The 13928-nt window shown below is 32.6% G+C and overlaps 1 protein-coding gene across 2 annotated transcripts in view; it reads right to left on the reverse strand.

Moving 5' to 3' along the window:
• CACNA2D1 (calcium voltage-gated channel auxiliary subunit alpha2delta 1) overlaps positions 1–13928 on the reverse strand; it is a 451150-nt gene that overhangs the window by 125058 nt on the left and 312164 nt on the right. The gene's annotated exons all lie outside the window — the stretch shown is intronic.

Below are 13928 nucleotides of genomic sequence, written 5' to 3' on the forward strand. Positions count from 1 at the left end.
ACAAAAAGATGACAAATAATCTCATACATTTTTTTTTTTTTTTTTAAATATGTACCATACCCCCAGCAGATTAGCACATTGGGCCTCTCCGTGCTTGAGAATCTATGACCAAGCCTAAACAGTGGAAATTAGCTTGGGATAAGGACTGGAAATACTTTTTAATTTCTATTCTTTTTGGTGACCACAGCAAATAAAGGAAGCAAATGCAATTAGGTTAAACCATGCACAAGACATTTTAAAGGTAAAAGAAAAAAGAGCTTCTATTAAAAAATATGTATAGCATATGTGCATATATATTAAAGTTAATAATTTACCAAAAAAATGAAAACAGGGTATTGTAAAATTGTTCTGGGACTAGCATCCTAATGCATTTCTCATTATTGAAAACGAACAAGATTTCCATCTTTATAGATGTGATTACTTCCAGAAAGATCAGTGTGTGTGTGAATATTCATGAGCTGGGTCAGATTCATTGTGCATCTGAGATACCAGTGATTTCATATGCAAAAGCATGATCCAATGAACACTAAGTGACCAGTTATATAAAAATTTATATTCACATAGATAACCTGAACTGATACTTACTATTCATGAATATTTATAGTATATACAAAACATCACAGAAAAAGAGGGACAGAGTACTTTTCTTTAAACATTCATAAGTTTAACAGTAATATTCCACTGAACAAATAATCATGTTTATTTATTATCCAGGTAGACTTCATTAATCTCCAATCTATTCTATCTTTATTCACGTTAAAAAACTGATATCTAATTATTTTTAATAAAGTTTCATTTGTTTTCAAGGCTGCTATTTTTTTTAAGTTTTATTTGATAACTTAACAACTACTAAAGATTAGGCTCTGATATACTGTGAGTAAGGATACAAATACTTCCATTTGTCTGTGGATATTTATAAAGGCTTTTGAGTGTAATCTTTATTCTATTAGTCACAATCTTTATTTGAATGTCTGGAGCAAGAAATCAAAATTCAAAGTTGGTCATGGGAGTGTAAAATGAGTTCAGTTTCTTTAAAGGAGAGCTTGGTTGCCGTTGTCTTTCAAAAATAAACATAGTCTAACAATTTCAGGCAATTTATACTATGTAGAGCATATGGATCTCCAGCCCTTAACCAGAGAATTTTTGAACAAGTCATTCATTTAACCATAGCATTCAAATTTCCTAAAACACCAAAACTACAAAGTAAAATATATTGCTGCACTAGGAAATTTTTTTCTCAAGCTATGTTGAAAGCAACTATAAATTTAAAATAAAATATATAAAGCATCAAAGTAAACAAACAAGTATGAATACCTTTTAGATGCTTTTTCAATATTTTGGCTATATTTTTCTGGTCCACATTATAAATTACACTTGACTAATAAACATATTGTTTTAGTATCCTGAAAGGTACAAATTTTTATCTTCTTAAACTTGTAAAATTAAGTACTAGCTTAATTCAGAATTACAAGGTGGACGACATTTCTTTATTTCTATGCTATTAGCATAACTCAGGATAAACAATACTAAAATAAGTGGGTAATCTGCAGATGATAGAATAATAAAGCTAATGAATAATACTGGCCATGCTAAAATGAATTCATGTTATTTCCTGAATATAATTTCTTCCCTTGCTACTTTCATTATATTTACATACATAAAGTCATTCATTCATTCATTCTCTCTTTCTCTCTCTCTGTCACCTAAAATCTTAAGTAGAGTTTATTTAGGAAAATGTTTTAAATCAACTATTCTGGCTATAACTGGGTAATAGGCAGGTGCATTCAAAAAGTTAAAAGTTATTATTAGGAGATATTTTGTTTTATATTATAAAGAGTTTATATGGTTAAGCTACTGGTGCATTTCTTTCGCCTCAATATTTTTAGAGTCCCCTATTTTTCTTACACCATTGTACTTAAAATTAAAGGTATAAAACATGATCCTTTCATGACGGAAAAAATAAAACAAGACCAAATTCCTTGGAAAATTATTTTCAGTCAATATTACTTTGGATTTTGAAACTGTATTGTTCATTCATATAAAGACTTGAAACTCAAAAAATAATTGTGGCACTCTGACTCAATAAAATTTAACAGATTATAAGTAAGTTCCCATCTGTCAATGTTTAGTAAAAACACTTTTAAAGTACAGTTAATTTTCTGTAAGTCAAGATCTTTATTTGAACATCGAGAGCAAGAAATCAAAACTCAAAAGATTTTATTTAATTGTGAAAACACTGATATAAATTAGTAGCCCAATAACATCTCATAAAAGAACTCCAGAATAAAATCATTCTAAAAGAACTTGAAATATTTCTTGGCCACAAATAAAGCTTTACCTTTTATTTGGAAAGAATTACTTAAGAATATAGATAATAGTTCTGACTGGTTTTCTATAAATTGTTTAGCAGCATTTAAAATAATTATATTTTATGTTTTATAAATTATGTATTGTACATGTATTGCATTTTTCATATATTGTGTACTATACAGTGCTGGGTAAAAGGTTTTCAGTTGTTCATGTGGAAAATAATACAATAAATAACAAATAATAATACAAAAATAAACTCTCCTTCCTGTACTTACAACTGTAAACCTACTTTTGCCCACCCCTATATTCACTCATGCCCTCCTTTCCCCACCCCCTACCTGCAAACAGTAATGTTCTACCTTCACACAAACTTCTAATTCTTTCTGGTGGGGGATGTTCTGTGCATTGTAGGACGCTTAGGCCATCCCTGGCCTCTGCCCACCAGATGTTAATAGCCTCCTGCCAGTCATGAAAATAAAAAATGTCTCTAGACGTTGCTGAATGGCCCCGGGGAGGAATATTTCTCTCAATTGAGACATACTGTGTTACAAAGCATTGGCATTTTTCTGTTGTTTTAGATTTAAAATTTTAAATATTTAGAGCTCATCATATAATGAAAATTTAGAAATAAATAGCTCACATACAGTAAGAATTTTGGAACCTGGAACACACTTGAGTGCTGTCTCTAAGCTGTAACTGTGATTTTTGGCAAACTGTGTGCTCTTTCTAAGCTTTATTTTTGTCATCTAAAAGAGGAGATAATATTAGTGTCTCACTCAAAGTGTTATTCTAAAAGTTAAATGAGATGGCACATAAGATGTGATTAACATATCTGCAGCACACAGTTAGTGCTTAATAAATATTACTGACCTTATTTGTCATTAGCAGTGGCAGTAGCTTAAAAAATATATACTAATTTTATCACAATGCAAGGCTTTGATAAAAGAATGGTATGATTAAATAGGAATAGTATAGTAAACATTCTGGCCAGTTCTCTTGTTTTAATTATTTAACTGTATCATATTTACCATTTTAAAAAATCCACAGTTTTTAGCATCTAGATCCTTATATAGCTTCATTATCTACAGGTCTTATCAGAGACTTGTCAAACATATTTTATGTTTTATAAAATATATTTTTGATACAGATGAACCCAAGCTATTTATATTTTAAGCAAATCATAAAAAATGTGTTCCCCTTTTTTTCCTACATATATTTGCTTCATCTGAAAGCTGTAGTCGACATTATAAATGACCATAAGGTTTTGAAACAGTCACATCACACCTTCAGTGCCCAACGGGCCCTGAGCCTGAATAAATAGACAAAATGTATTCAAACTTAAAATGTATCAACAGTGCATCACTTTAGGGGTTGAAGTTTACAGAAGGAAACTGCATTCAGAACTTATCAAAAATTCCGTATTCCACGTCATAAACAAGATATAGACATGCCGTGTGTTTTAGAAGAATTAGCAGCAAATGTAAGGTGCTTCTTTTATGCTGCTACAAATTAGATTTTCCTTTCTCCCGTTAAGAAGCCAGGTTGTACAATAGAATGAATACTCTAAAAGAGAGAATCATCGAGCACCAAGGCCATGTTTTTGAAACTAAGTATAAGAAGAATAGAGACGTATGCTTCGCGTTCCGAGTCAATTATCAGAGTGGAGGCCCAAAGTCAAGGTTTGCCTTCTCAGCATTCATTGGTTTTAATAGGCTTAGCCTTGGACATCTATAAAAGACTTCTTTTGCAAAATCTAATTTTCTAACGAAGATAAAGATCTTCATTTCTTTAAAATTGGCAGAAAATGAGGACTAATTTTGCTCTTAAAGTAGCCATAAGGCACTTAGCTTAAGTTCATTAGTTACTGGCAGTAGGTTTAAGGCTAAATCGGCATTGACCAGTTACTCTTCTACAGTGAAAAAAATATGGCCAGAATGTTTACTATACTATTTCTATTTAATCATACCATTCTTTTATCAAAGCCTTGCATTGTGATAAAATTAGTATATATTTTTTAAGCTACTGCCACTGCTAATGACAAATAAGGTCAGTAATATTTATTAAGCACTAACTGTGTGCTGCAGATATGTTAATCACATCTTATGTGCCATCTCATTTAACTTTTAGAATAACACTTTGAGTGAGACACTAATATTATCTCCTCTTTTAGATGACAAAAATAAAGCTTAGAAAGAGCACACAGTTTGCCAAAAATCACAGTTACAGCTTAGAGACAGCACTCAAGTGTGTTCCAGGTTCCAAAATTCTTACTGTATGTGAGCTATTTATTTCTAAATTTTCATTATATGATGAGCTCTAAATATTTAAAATTTTAAATCTAAAACAACAGAAAAATGCCAATGCTTTGTAACACAATGTATCTCAATTGAGAGAAATATTTCTCCCCTGGGGACACTGAGCAACGTCTAGAGACATTTTTTATTTTCATGACTAGCAGGAGGCTATTAACATCTGGTGGGCAGAGGCCAGGGATGGCCTACAATGCACAGAACATCCCCCACCAGAAAGAATTACCAAAATGTCAACAGTTTAGCAACCTGGTTACTACAACTATAAACACAAGACAATGGCCCTGGCCAGTGTGGCTCAGTTGGTTGGAACGTCGTCCTATACACTAAAAGGTCACGGGTTTGATTTCTGGTCAGGAAACATAATCAAGGTTGTGGGTTCAATCCATGGTCAGGGTGTACACAGGAGGCAAGTGATCAATGTTCCTCTCTCACAGCTATATTTCTCTCTCTCTCCCCTCCCTTCCTCTCTCTCTAAAACCAATAAAAACATATCCTTGGGTGAGGTTTTCAAGTTTTTAAAAAAACACTCAAAAAATCAGAAGACAATGAATTCACTTTGTAACAATCAATATTTTCAATGAATATTGTCAACAAAGACCCACAACAAAAATTCTTCAAAGTGAGAGTTGATATAATTTTTTAAACATTATTTCATGAGTTTAAATTATCTCAATATTTAAGGTGACATTTTTGACACCCTTTGGGTTGAGCAGATTTTCATTTTAGTCCCAGAAATTCTAACACAATGTTCTCATACCTAAAAAAGTAAGGATTAAAGGCTACTTTTTAGTGCCATTAAATGTCATCCCTTCCCACTACCTGCTTTTAGACATTCACAGATTTTTAGCGTTTTGCTTTGATGTTGCTGTTATTTTTAATGAGTCAACACTTACTGTGTAATTCTAAACTAAATTTATTTTATCTCTATAGCAAATGTTCATTTTATCCCATAGCATATAAGGTAGTCATTAAAAGGGTTGCATTTGAGAGATAAGCTGAGCCAGATGTCACTAGTTTTATTTATCAACCCTAATCTCTAAAAGGAAAAATTTTAATAAGAAGAAACCCACTGATCCAATTAAGTGCACCAACAAAAATAATCCTCTTTAAGGACTGGACAGTGTGCATCAATATTAAAATGAATGAATCTTTTCAATGGATTTGGCTAAGGGAATCTCATCTAATCCCAGTGTAATTGAAAGATTAATAAAATACAGAGAGAAGAGAAGACCAAATCTAATCTCTCTAATCGTGTCTCAGGTACCAGACTGCACCTCCCACTGAGATGGGAAACAGAAGGGTCCAAGGCATATGTAGACCCTGATGACAAGATAAGCCTTATTCGTTCAGTTAATTTGGTACAAATATTAAAAGGCCCTTGTCCTTGTCAACTCTCTAACTCCCATATGACTGAGATTTCTGGTCTTGCCCCTTATGTCTTTCATCGCCCATAGACAGGGCATGTGGCTAATACCCAGGACACAGCTGCTCTGCTTTAATGAAATCTGCAAATTGTGAAGCACATAGAAGGAGCACAAAAGAAATCCACTTTATTATTAAAGGAAATAAGAATAATGCAAGAGGAACAGAAGACCCTGGGATACAATGTCATGTTTAGTAATTGAAGGATTTTAAATGTCACTTTCAGTAAAATGATCACTGTAAGAATTCTCTTGGAGGGGCTGTAGTGATTTTGCACAGGAATAACAAGACTAGAAGGTAAGGTAAAAACTGTTTTTATCCTTCAAGCATTCTAAGTTTTTCTGTTTCTAACATTATTTTAAAAAGAAAACACAATTAGTGACTTTGGTAGCCAAGAGTCTCTATCACTGGCACAACAGGCTACTTGAAACAAATCATTTTACCTCTTGTGCTTCTGTTGTTCTTTCATCTAAAAAATGAACCTGAATAGACTAAGGATCCTAGATAGCCTTCAGGGCTAGTATGAGTGTCAAAGATTATGTATAAAAAGGAATCAGTGAACATGGTTCTATTATGGTCCTTCCCTTAGCTGGAGTGGAAAACTATAACAGGGACATGTCCTTTAGATGTCTTCCACAGACAACAGCTTCGTTTTTACATTTCTATATATTATTTTAGTCTCGCCAGTTACTTTCTTTTATTTGAACAGTTAACATATCTCACCATTTATTTTGTAATAAAGCCACTTTCCTTATGTTCACTCCCCCCAATTAAAAGCTCTCATATGATAAGATGCTCTTCATTGAAACCATATAGGTAAAACATAATTTTAAATTTGGGAACATTGCATAATTTATAAATATAAACCAGAATCTTTAAAGTAATTACCTGAAGAAGACATTCAATTTTTCCCATTTATACAAAGCCATTTTTATCATAAATTTGGCTATTTGTAATTAAAATGTTAACTGTTAAATACCTATGTTTATGTATTAGATTAGGTTACATGCACTGAGAATACTGTCACTGAGTAACTGCGCGATACGTGTTGCCTGCCCTTATCGTTATTTTTTTTTTTTTTTTACTTCTCACCCAAGGATATGTTTTACTGATTTTTAAAAGGGGGGGAGGGGCGGAGAGAGAAAAAAACATCTACATATCGCCTCGCATACATGCCCTGACCTGGGATCAAACCCAAAACCTAGGTATGTGCCCTGATGGGGAATGGGACGGAAACCTTTCAGTGCATGGGAGGATGTTCCAACCAGCTGAGCCACGCCAGCCAGGGCTTATTTACCTCTTAATATTCAGCATTTAAAATATTTTAACAATATATATCTCGATGGAAGAATTTGGATTGAGCTGCTAAAATGCTAGGATGAATGATTAAAACCTAGCGTTCTCTCCACTCCTCAAGGAACCTTTGCTTTTACTGCAGCCCTAAGTTAATGTCCACAACATTGCTTAACCTTCCTTGCTGTAAATCTCATGAAGAAAAATGTATGTTAACCTTTCCAAAATTATTGACATTGTTATAAGAGAATGCAAGCTAAAATTAAAAAAATATATATCTGTAATGATAGCCCTTAATGTACTGTATAAGCTCGGTGAGCAGATGAAATTTCAGTGCTCCCTGAAATCAAACCCCACTGGTGAATGCTGCCATGATAGAACAGACAACCAAAATTCTGGTAGAAAAAATTAAATTGTATAAGGTCTAATATACATACCAGACACAACACACACAGAATCACACACAGTTCTGTGAAAGCAGAGAGGGAACTCCGGGTGAGAATTACAGACCAAATGAGATGTGGGATCTCTCTTGTCTTTGCTCTGAGACTCCCTAACAGCACAGGGCATTTAGTGTCACCATGTAAAGCTGGGCTGCTGAATTCAAAGGAAGGATCAGAAAGTATTGGAGCTGACTAATGAGATATGGCTGAAGAAGGATAACAAGGCTCCTGGGGTCCGGGGTGATACTATCAATAAGGCACACACTGCTTGCTACTTAAGGGTTTGTGTCAACCAGTTTTAGAATAGAGTTGCCTGGTGATTTAAAGGTGCAAAGGTCAGATGCATTGGAACCCAGTACATAGTAGTTGGCTATAATCAAGAAGAGCAATCACTTGGTTTAAACACCATTCACTGCTTCAGAGTGAAACAAAACACAATAAATTGTAGAAATCAAATGATAGATTGTTACTTCCAGAGCCATGTTACCTAATACATACTATTGCCCAGTTTTTAGGAAGTCCTTTAAAGCAATAAATATTTCTAAAACCCTTTCTTTGAAGTATCTCCCAATATGTATGCTAATCAACTGATTTCTATCCTACACTAATTTAACAAATATTTACCAAGCTCCTCTTTTGTATCTGGCACTGTTCTAAGCTCTTCAGTAGAAGTTGGCCTACTTTTTCTTAATGGGCCAGATAAGAAATATTGTAGTTGTATGGTCTACATGGTCTCTGTCACAACTACTCATTTTGCAGACGTCAGACAAAAGCAGCCATAGGCAACACATAAACAAATGGACATGTTTGTGTCCCAATAAAACTTTATTTACAAAAATGTGGTAGGACAGTAAACCATAGTTTGCCAACTTCTTCTCTAGGGCTGTAAGTCCATCAAGACAGACTGGCCTAACATCCTAGTGGAAGAGATACACAATAAATAAATTAATAAATAAGAACATATCAGCATCATAGGTGCTCTTTAAATAATTAAAACTGGGAATGCCACAAACATTGGCTAGGTGATTACTTCAGATGGGGCCTTCAGGAATGTTCTCACTTAATTAATATATTTTAAGCTGAGACCTGAAAGACAAAGAACTCACCATGGAAAGACTGATATCATGCATTCTATTAAGATAATAGACAACCAATGACACTGATAAAGTGCATAGCTATCAACAGAATGACTTTGTGATATTTTAAGGATAGAATCTCACGTGGTTTTCCTACAATAGCAAAATAAGCAAAGAGATACATACAGCACAAAGGAATATTGTGACAGATTAAAAATGGTTTTGGAATTTTTACTGTAATTGTTGGAATCCTAGTAAGGTAAAGGTCCAATTCCAGCACTGTATTTAATCATTCAAAAAAAAATTAATAATCCTTGACTAGATCTTGAAACTAAAATAAAAATAAATTGTGATTACTCTTCTGAAGTTTCTCTAAATCAAATACAGAACACAGATAAATCAAATATTGCTTTTGTATCATGACCCTATTAACTGTACCTGCCTATCAGAAGCTATAAGTAAATGTTTTGAGGGCCAACAGAAGGGTGGTCACAGAAGACTTCCTGGACTAGGTGACACATGCAGTGTTAAAAAAGTGGGCTCGGTGGCTGATTCAGTGCGTAATCTGTGCAGGGCACAGAGACAGTGACAACAAATAGGCAGAAGACATGCCAGGAGCTCATTGTTAAAAACAGTGAATGAAAGAGGAACGAATGTAGGACAACGGCAGCAATGATAAGATAAAGACACACTGTTATGATAATCCAGAAGTAGAAAATACAAATTGATTTTATTCCAAGAATTACAGAGAGCCATATACGTGAAAGTTGGAAATAATCATATTTGCACTTGAGAATTCACTTGGAAGCCAGTGTGATTGAATGTGGATTGAAAGCAAGCCGGATGCGAGTGGGGAAGGTAAAACAGAAAGCCTGTATGGTCAGGCTGGTGAGGAATAATCATGGTCTAAACTGAAAAGGCAGTGGTGCCCAGGAAGTGAAAGTAGGTACAAAAGACACTGAGAAATAATCTACAGACCACAGTGACAGACGGTGAGAAAGTGAAAAGGGAAACCGTGGTTTTCTGACTTGCACCTGGATACTAGTATTAAGAGAGACAGGAACGTTGGAGGAGGGGTGTATATGGGGACAATGATGATGAATTCAATCACAATGTGAGGTACCTGTGAGATATCTGTTAAACAGGATTACTTAAAAGGCAATAAAAGCAATGAATCTGCAGCTGAGCCAGGATGTCTGCGAGGAAGAATCAGATTTGGGAGTCACTGTTTCAGTGACAGTTGGGACTGTCTGGCTCGCATGAAGTCAGCAGTTACTGACACCATAAACTCTAGGGATCTTCAAGCATTAAAGAAGTTTTACTTTTCAGAGAGAGATTGCCAAAAGGAACAAATGAGGACCTATGGCTCCATAAACCACATCGTTTCCATAAAAAGCAATTGGTGCATAGTATACTTTAATATCTAATGTTTTCATTTAATGAAAATAGCAAAATGTACTTTTCAAATATGATTTTCATATCTGCATTAAAATAAAAGTACTGAATACAAATTCCATGTATCTATGTATGGCTCACAGTCCATCAAGAAGAGAGAATATGAAAAGGTATAAAAACCAATAAAAATCCATTATCTTCTAATGCATTTTTTAAAATTTTGTATTTTTAAAATAGCTATTGACTTAAATCAAGCACCCAGGGATACAATGCCTGCCTCTCTTGTATGTAGAGCACATTAATGCTTGCTGAGTACTTGCAGATAAGCAATTTCCCTTCTGCCTCCCTGAGAATGATGGGGTAATCTATTGTGCCTTTATACTTACAGAGAGCCTCTAGAGAGGGAGGCTCGATGATTACATGGTCTTATAAGACCATAAAGTTCTACCACAGGACTCATATATGTGTTATAAAGACACTTCAAACTGCCGAACACTCTCTCCTTACCAGCCTTGTGCGGCTCTCTTCTGCAATTCACTTGCACCTTTGACTTTTGGAAATGATTTAAACCTACATCAAAAGCTCTGAATGCTCCAATGCCAACCAGCCTCATTTATCAGAAGGCAAGAGTGACAAGATTTAATTACTTAGAAACATATGAGGTTTTTCTTCCTAAAAAGGAAACTTCAACCAACCTTTCAGTAAAATTTAATATCAGAAGGTAACATACAGATCAGTAATTCTTAAATTTTTTATTTCATAAAACAAAATTAGGCACATGTAAGAATAAAGGCAATTTAATTTTAAACACATAGTTACCATTCTCTGGTACAAACAAGGTTTATTGAAATAAACATCACCCTTCTTCCCAAAGTGTATTTTCTTTGATATTAATCTTATTCAAGTTTTTAAAAGAAGTCTTTACTTTCTTGTCACTTTATATTCCGAATCAAACTGATGAAAGCCAGAATCTTTGACATTATTTGTCAGTTTATCTGGCCCTCCAAATAAATCTGTAGCAAAGTCTTTTCATTTCTTTGGTTCAATTGAAATTCTTTTATAAATATCCTACTAAAGTATCAATAGCTCATTTTCTTGTCCTTGCACTGATATTAGTAAATGTGACATCTCCAATATTTTTTGTGTAAAACCAAAAGCATGCGCATTTTATTAACATTTTGAGGGAAAAATTTACAAATTACATATTCTTAAACAAAGTAGCATTACCTTCTTTCCCAAGAAGGTAGGGAGGGGTGTATACAAAACACAATGGGCACCAGATCATATTATTCCTTCCTCTATTTAAACCACAGTATACTTATACATAATCATTAACATTTAATTAATTTATTTTAAAAGCATTTAGTTATATTAGCCATTCTGGACACTGCCAAAACTTTACGTAATTATTTTCTTGTTAGACAAAAATACATTTTTATGCCTTTGGAAAATATAAATATGAGAGTAAGACTGAATTTACTGTTTCTTTAAAATATTCTCAATAAGGAATCTCTTGAATATAATTTTATTTTCTCACGTCCAAAGATATGCCCAGTGATTTTTTTTTCTATCATTTGGAGTCCATCTTATTAATCATTTTATAAAACAATTATTATTTTTAAAATCAAATTCAAAAATCTAATCTTATTGTCTTTAATAAAAGATATTTATATCTTTTAATTAAAAATTCATATATTTTATTAACATTAACAAATATTTCACAGGTATTATTAGTTTTTTTGAGCATAAAGATGTGTTCAGTAAAATTAAAATTTCCCTGAAACTAATGGACATTGTTATGTCCATTTCTAAACAATTCTCTTCTTTCCCTTAGTTCAGAGTAAGTTAAAATTTATGCCATTGACATCAAAATATAGACTATGGAAGTATCTTTTTTCCTAGGTTAAGGTATTTTTTTATATGAAATTTCAATCAACACAGTTTACTGGAAAGAGTTCTACACTCAAATAATATACATATGAAATGTATACAAATATGCATTTATGCAAAGTAAAATGAGGATTCAGTAGGAGATATGAAATGGCATTCTAAATTTTTCATTTTTCTGAGTATATTAAACAGAAGACTTTCTCAAACTACTGTTTTTATTTTGGGTCAAAATTGATATCTTTAACCTTTCTACTTTTTTTCTAGCAACTGTTTTAACGTCATTTTCTAAGTGGAACCTGTAATTATAATTTTTAAATGTATAAATAATAGTTAAGACCATGGGCTTGACTTTTGAAATAAGACAGAATTTAAATATTTGGTAATATTTTTCATTGACCTAGAGTTCACTATTTAAACCAAAGACAAATGTAAATGTAGACACTATAAATACAATGTTCCTTTGTAAGCTCCTAGTGTGGGAGATTCTTATATACATAAAATTATGTAAATAGATCAAATCTGAAGTAACTATACACTAACATAAAATGAAAATCTAAAGAAGAAAACAACTATGTACATGTAGCACTGTACGTTACCAAAAGAATTTAGAGTTTGAAATACCTTGACAAAGAATGTATTGACCAATTTTAGAGTTTGAAATACCTTGACCAATAATGTATTGACCAAGAATCTGACCAAGAATGGCTTGGTCAAAACAGTTCTCAACTTTCACTGTACCAAAATCTCCCACACCTTTACTATTATAGAAAGTCTGAACTCTTCATGGCTAAATCATAGGGAGTCAGACAAGAGAAGATGGATCTCACACAACATCTACATTATTTATCCAGAAATTCAACAAATTAACACCAGTAAATGTCAAATGAGAGGTGGAACTCATAAGACAGATAAAAATGCATGTTTCAAAATAAAAATTTAAATAATATAATTTATTGTTAAATTCAAATCAAGGCATACAATATTCTTATTTGATCCATTGACAAACTATAATGTTTTCAACTTCCACTAAAATTTTACCCTTCATTATAAGAATGGAAAATATTTAAATAAAGCTGAGTTTACCAATGCTATAGTTACAGTAATGGTATTATAATATATGGTCCTGTATAGTGTAAAAATGTTGTATTTTATGGACACTTTAAATATATATATTTAAGAATATATATAATAAATATACACACACATTTTATAGCCTACTAATTTAGGTTAAATCCAAATCTCTTAACTTGAATATGGTCCCTAGCCTAGTGATTACAGAATACATATTATTTTAAGTATATTTTGTCATAATTACACATGGTATAATTGTGTCAGTGGGTAGGGTAATTAACATCACATACTGTTAATAATGGATTAATTTTTGACTTTTATAAAACTAGCTAATAAATTGAAATAGTATCATTTCAACATATAAAATTTATGTACTTTGACTTGGAAATGAACAAAAATATAAGTTTAAAACTGTCAGAGTCTGAAATCAATCTATCATCATCCTCTTGAGAGAATAAGCTGTGATTTTTTGTTTTCCCTAAACTGTCATACTTTTTAAAATCGAAGGAGAAAAAGAATGAAAAATTGAGAACAGAATGAAAATGACATCTATTTTGTAGCTCTATATAAGAGAAATCTGTTTGATAAAGGCTTTAAGACTCGGTAAAAATTGTCTTAAGATTTATTTTGGAGATAAAACTTTTAGTTAAGATTTTGATTTTAAACATTTTAGGAAGATTAGCTAGAACTATCAGAATATAAGAGTATGTGTGTAT

This window comes from Miniopterus natalensis, chromosome 10, assembly GCF_054644295.1.
Source record: "Miniopterus natalensis isolate mMinNat1 chromosome 10, mMinNat1.hap1, whole genome shotgun sequence".
NCBI lineage: Eukaryota > Metazoa > Chordata > Mammalia > Chiroptera > Miniopteridae > Miniopterus > Miniopterus natalensis.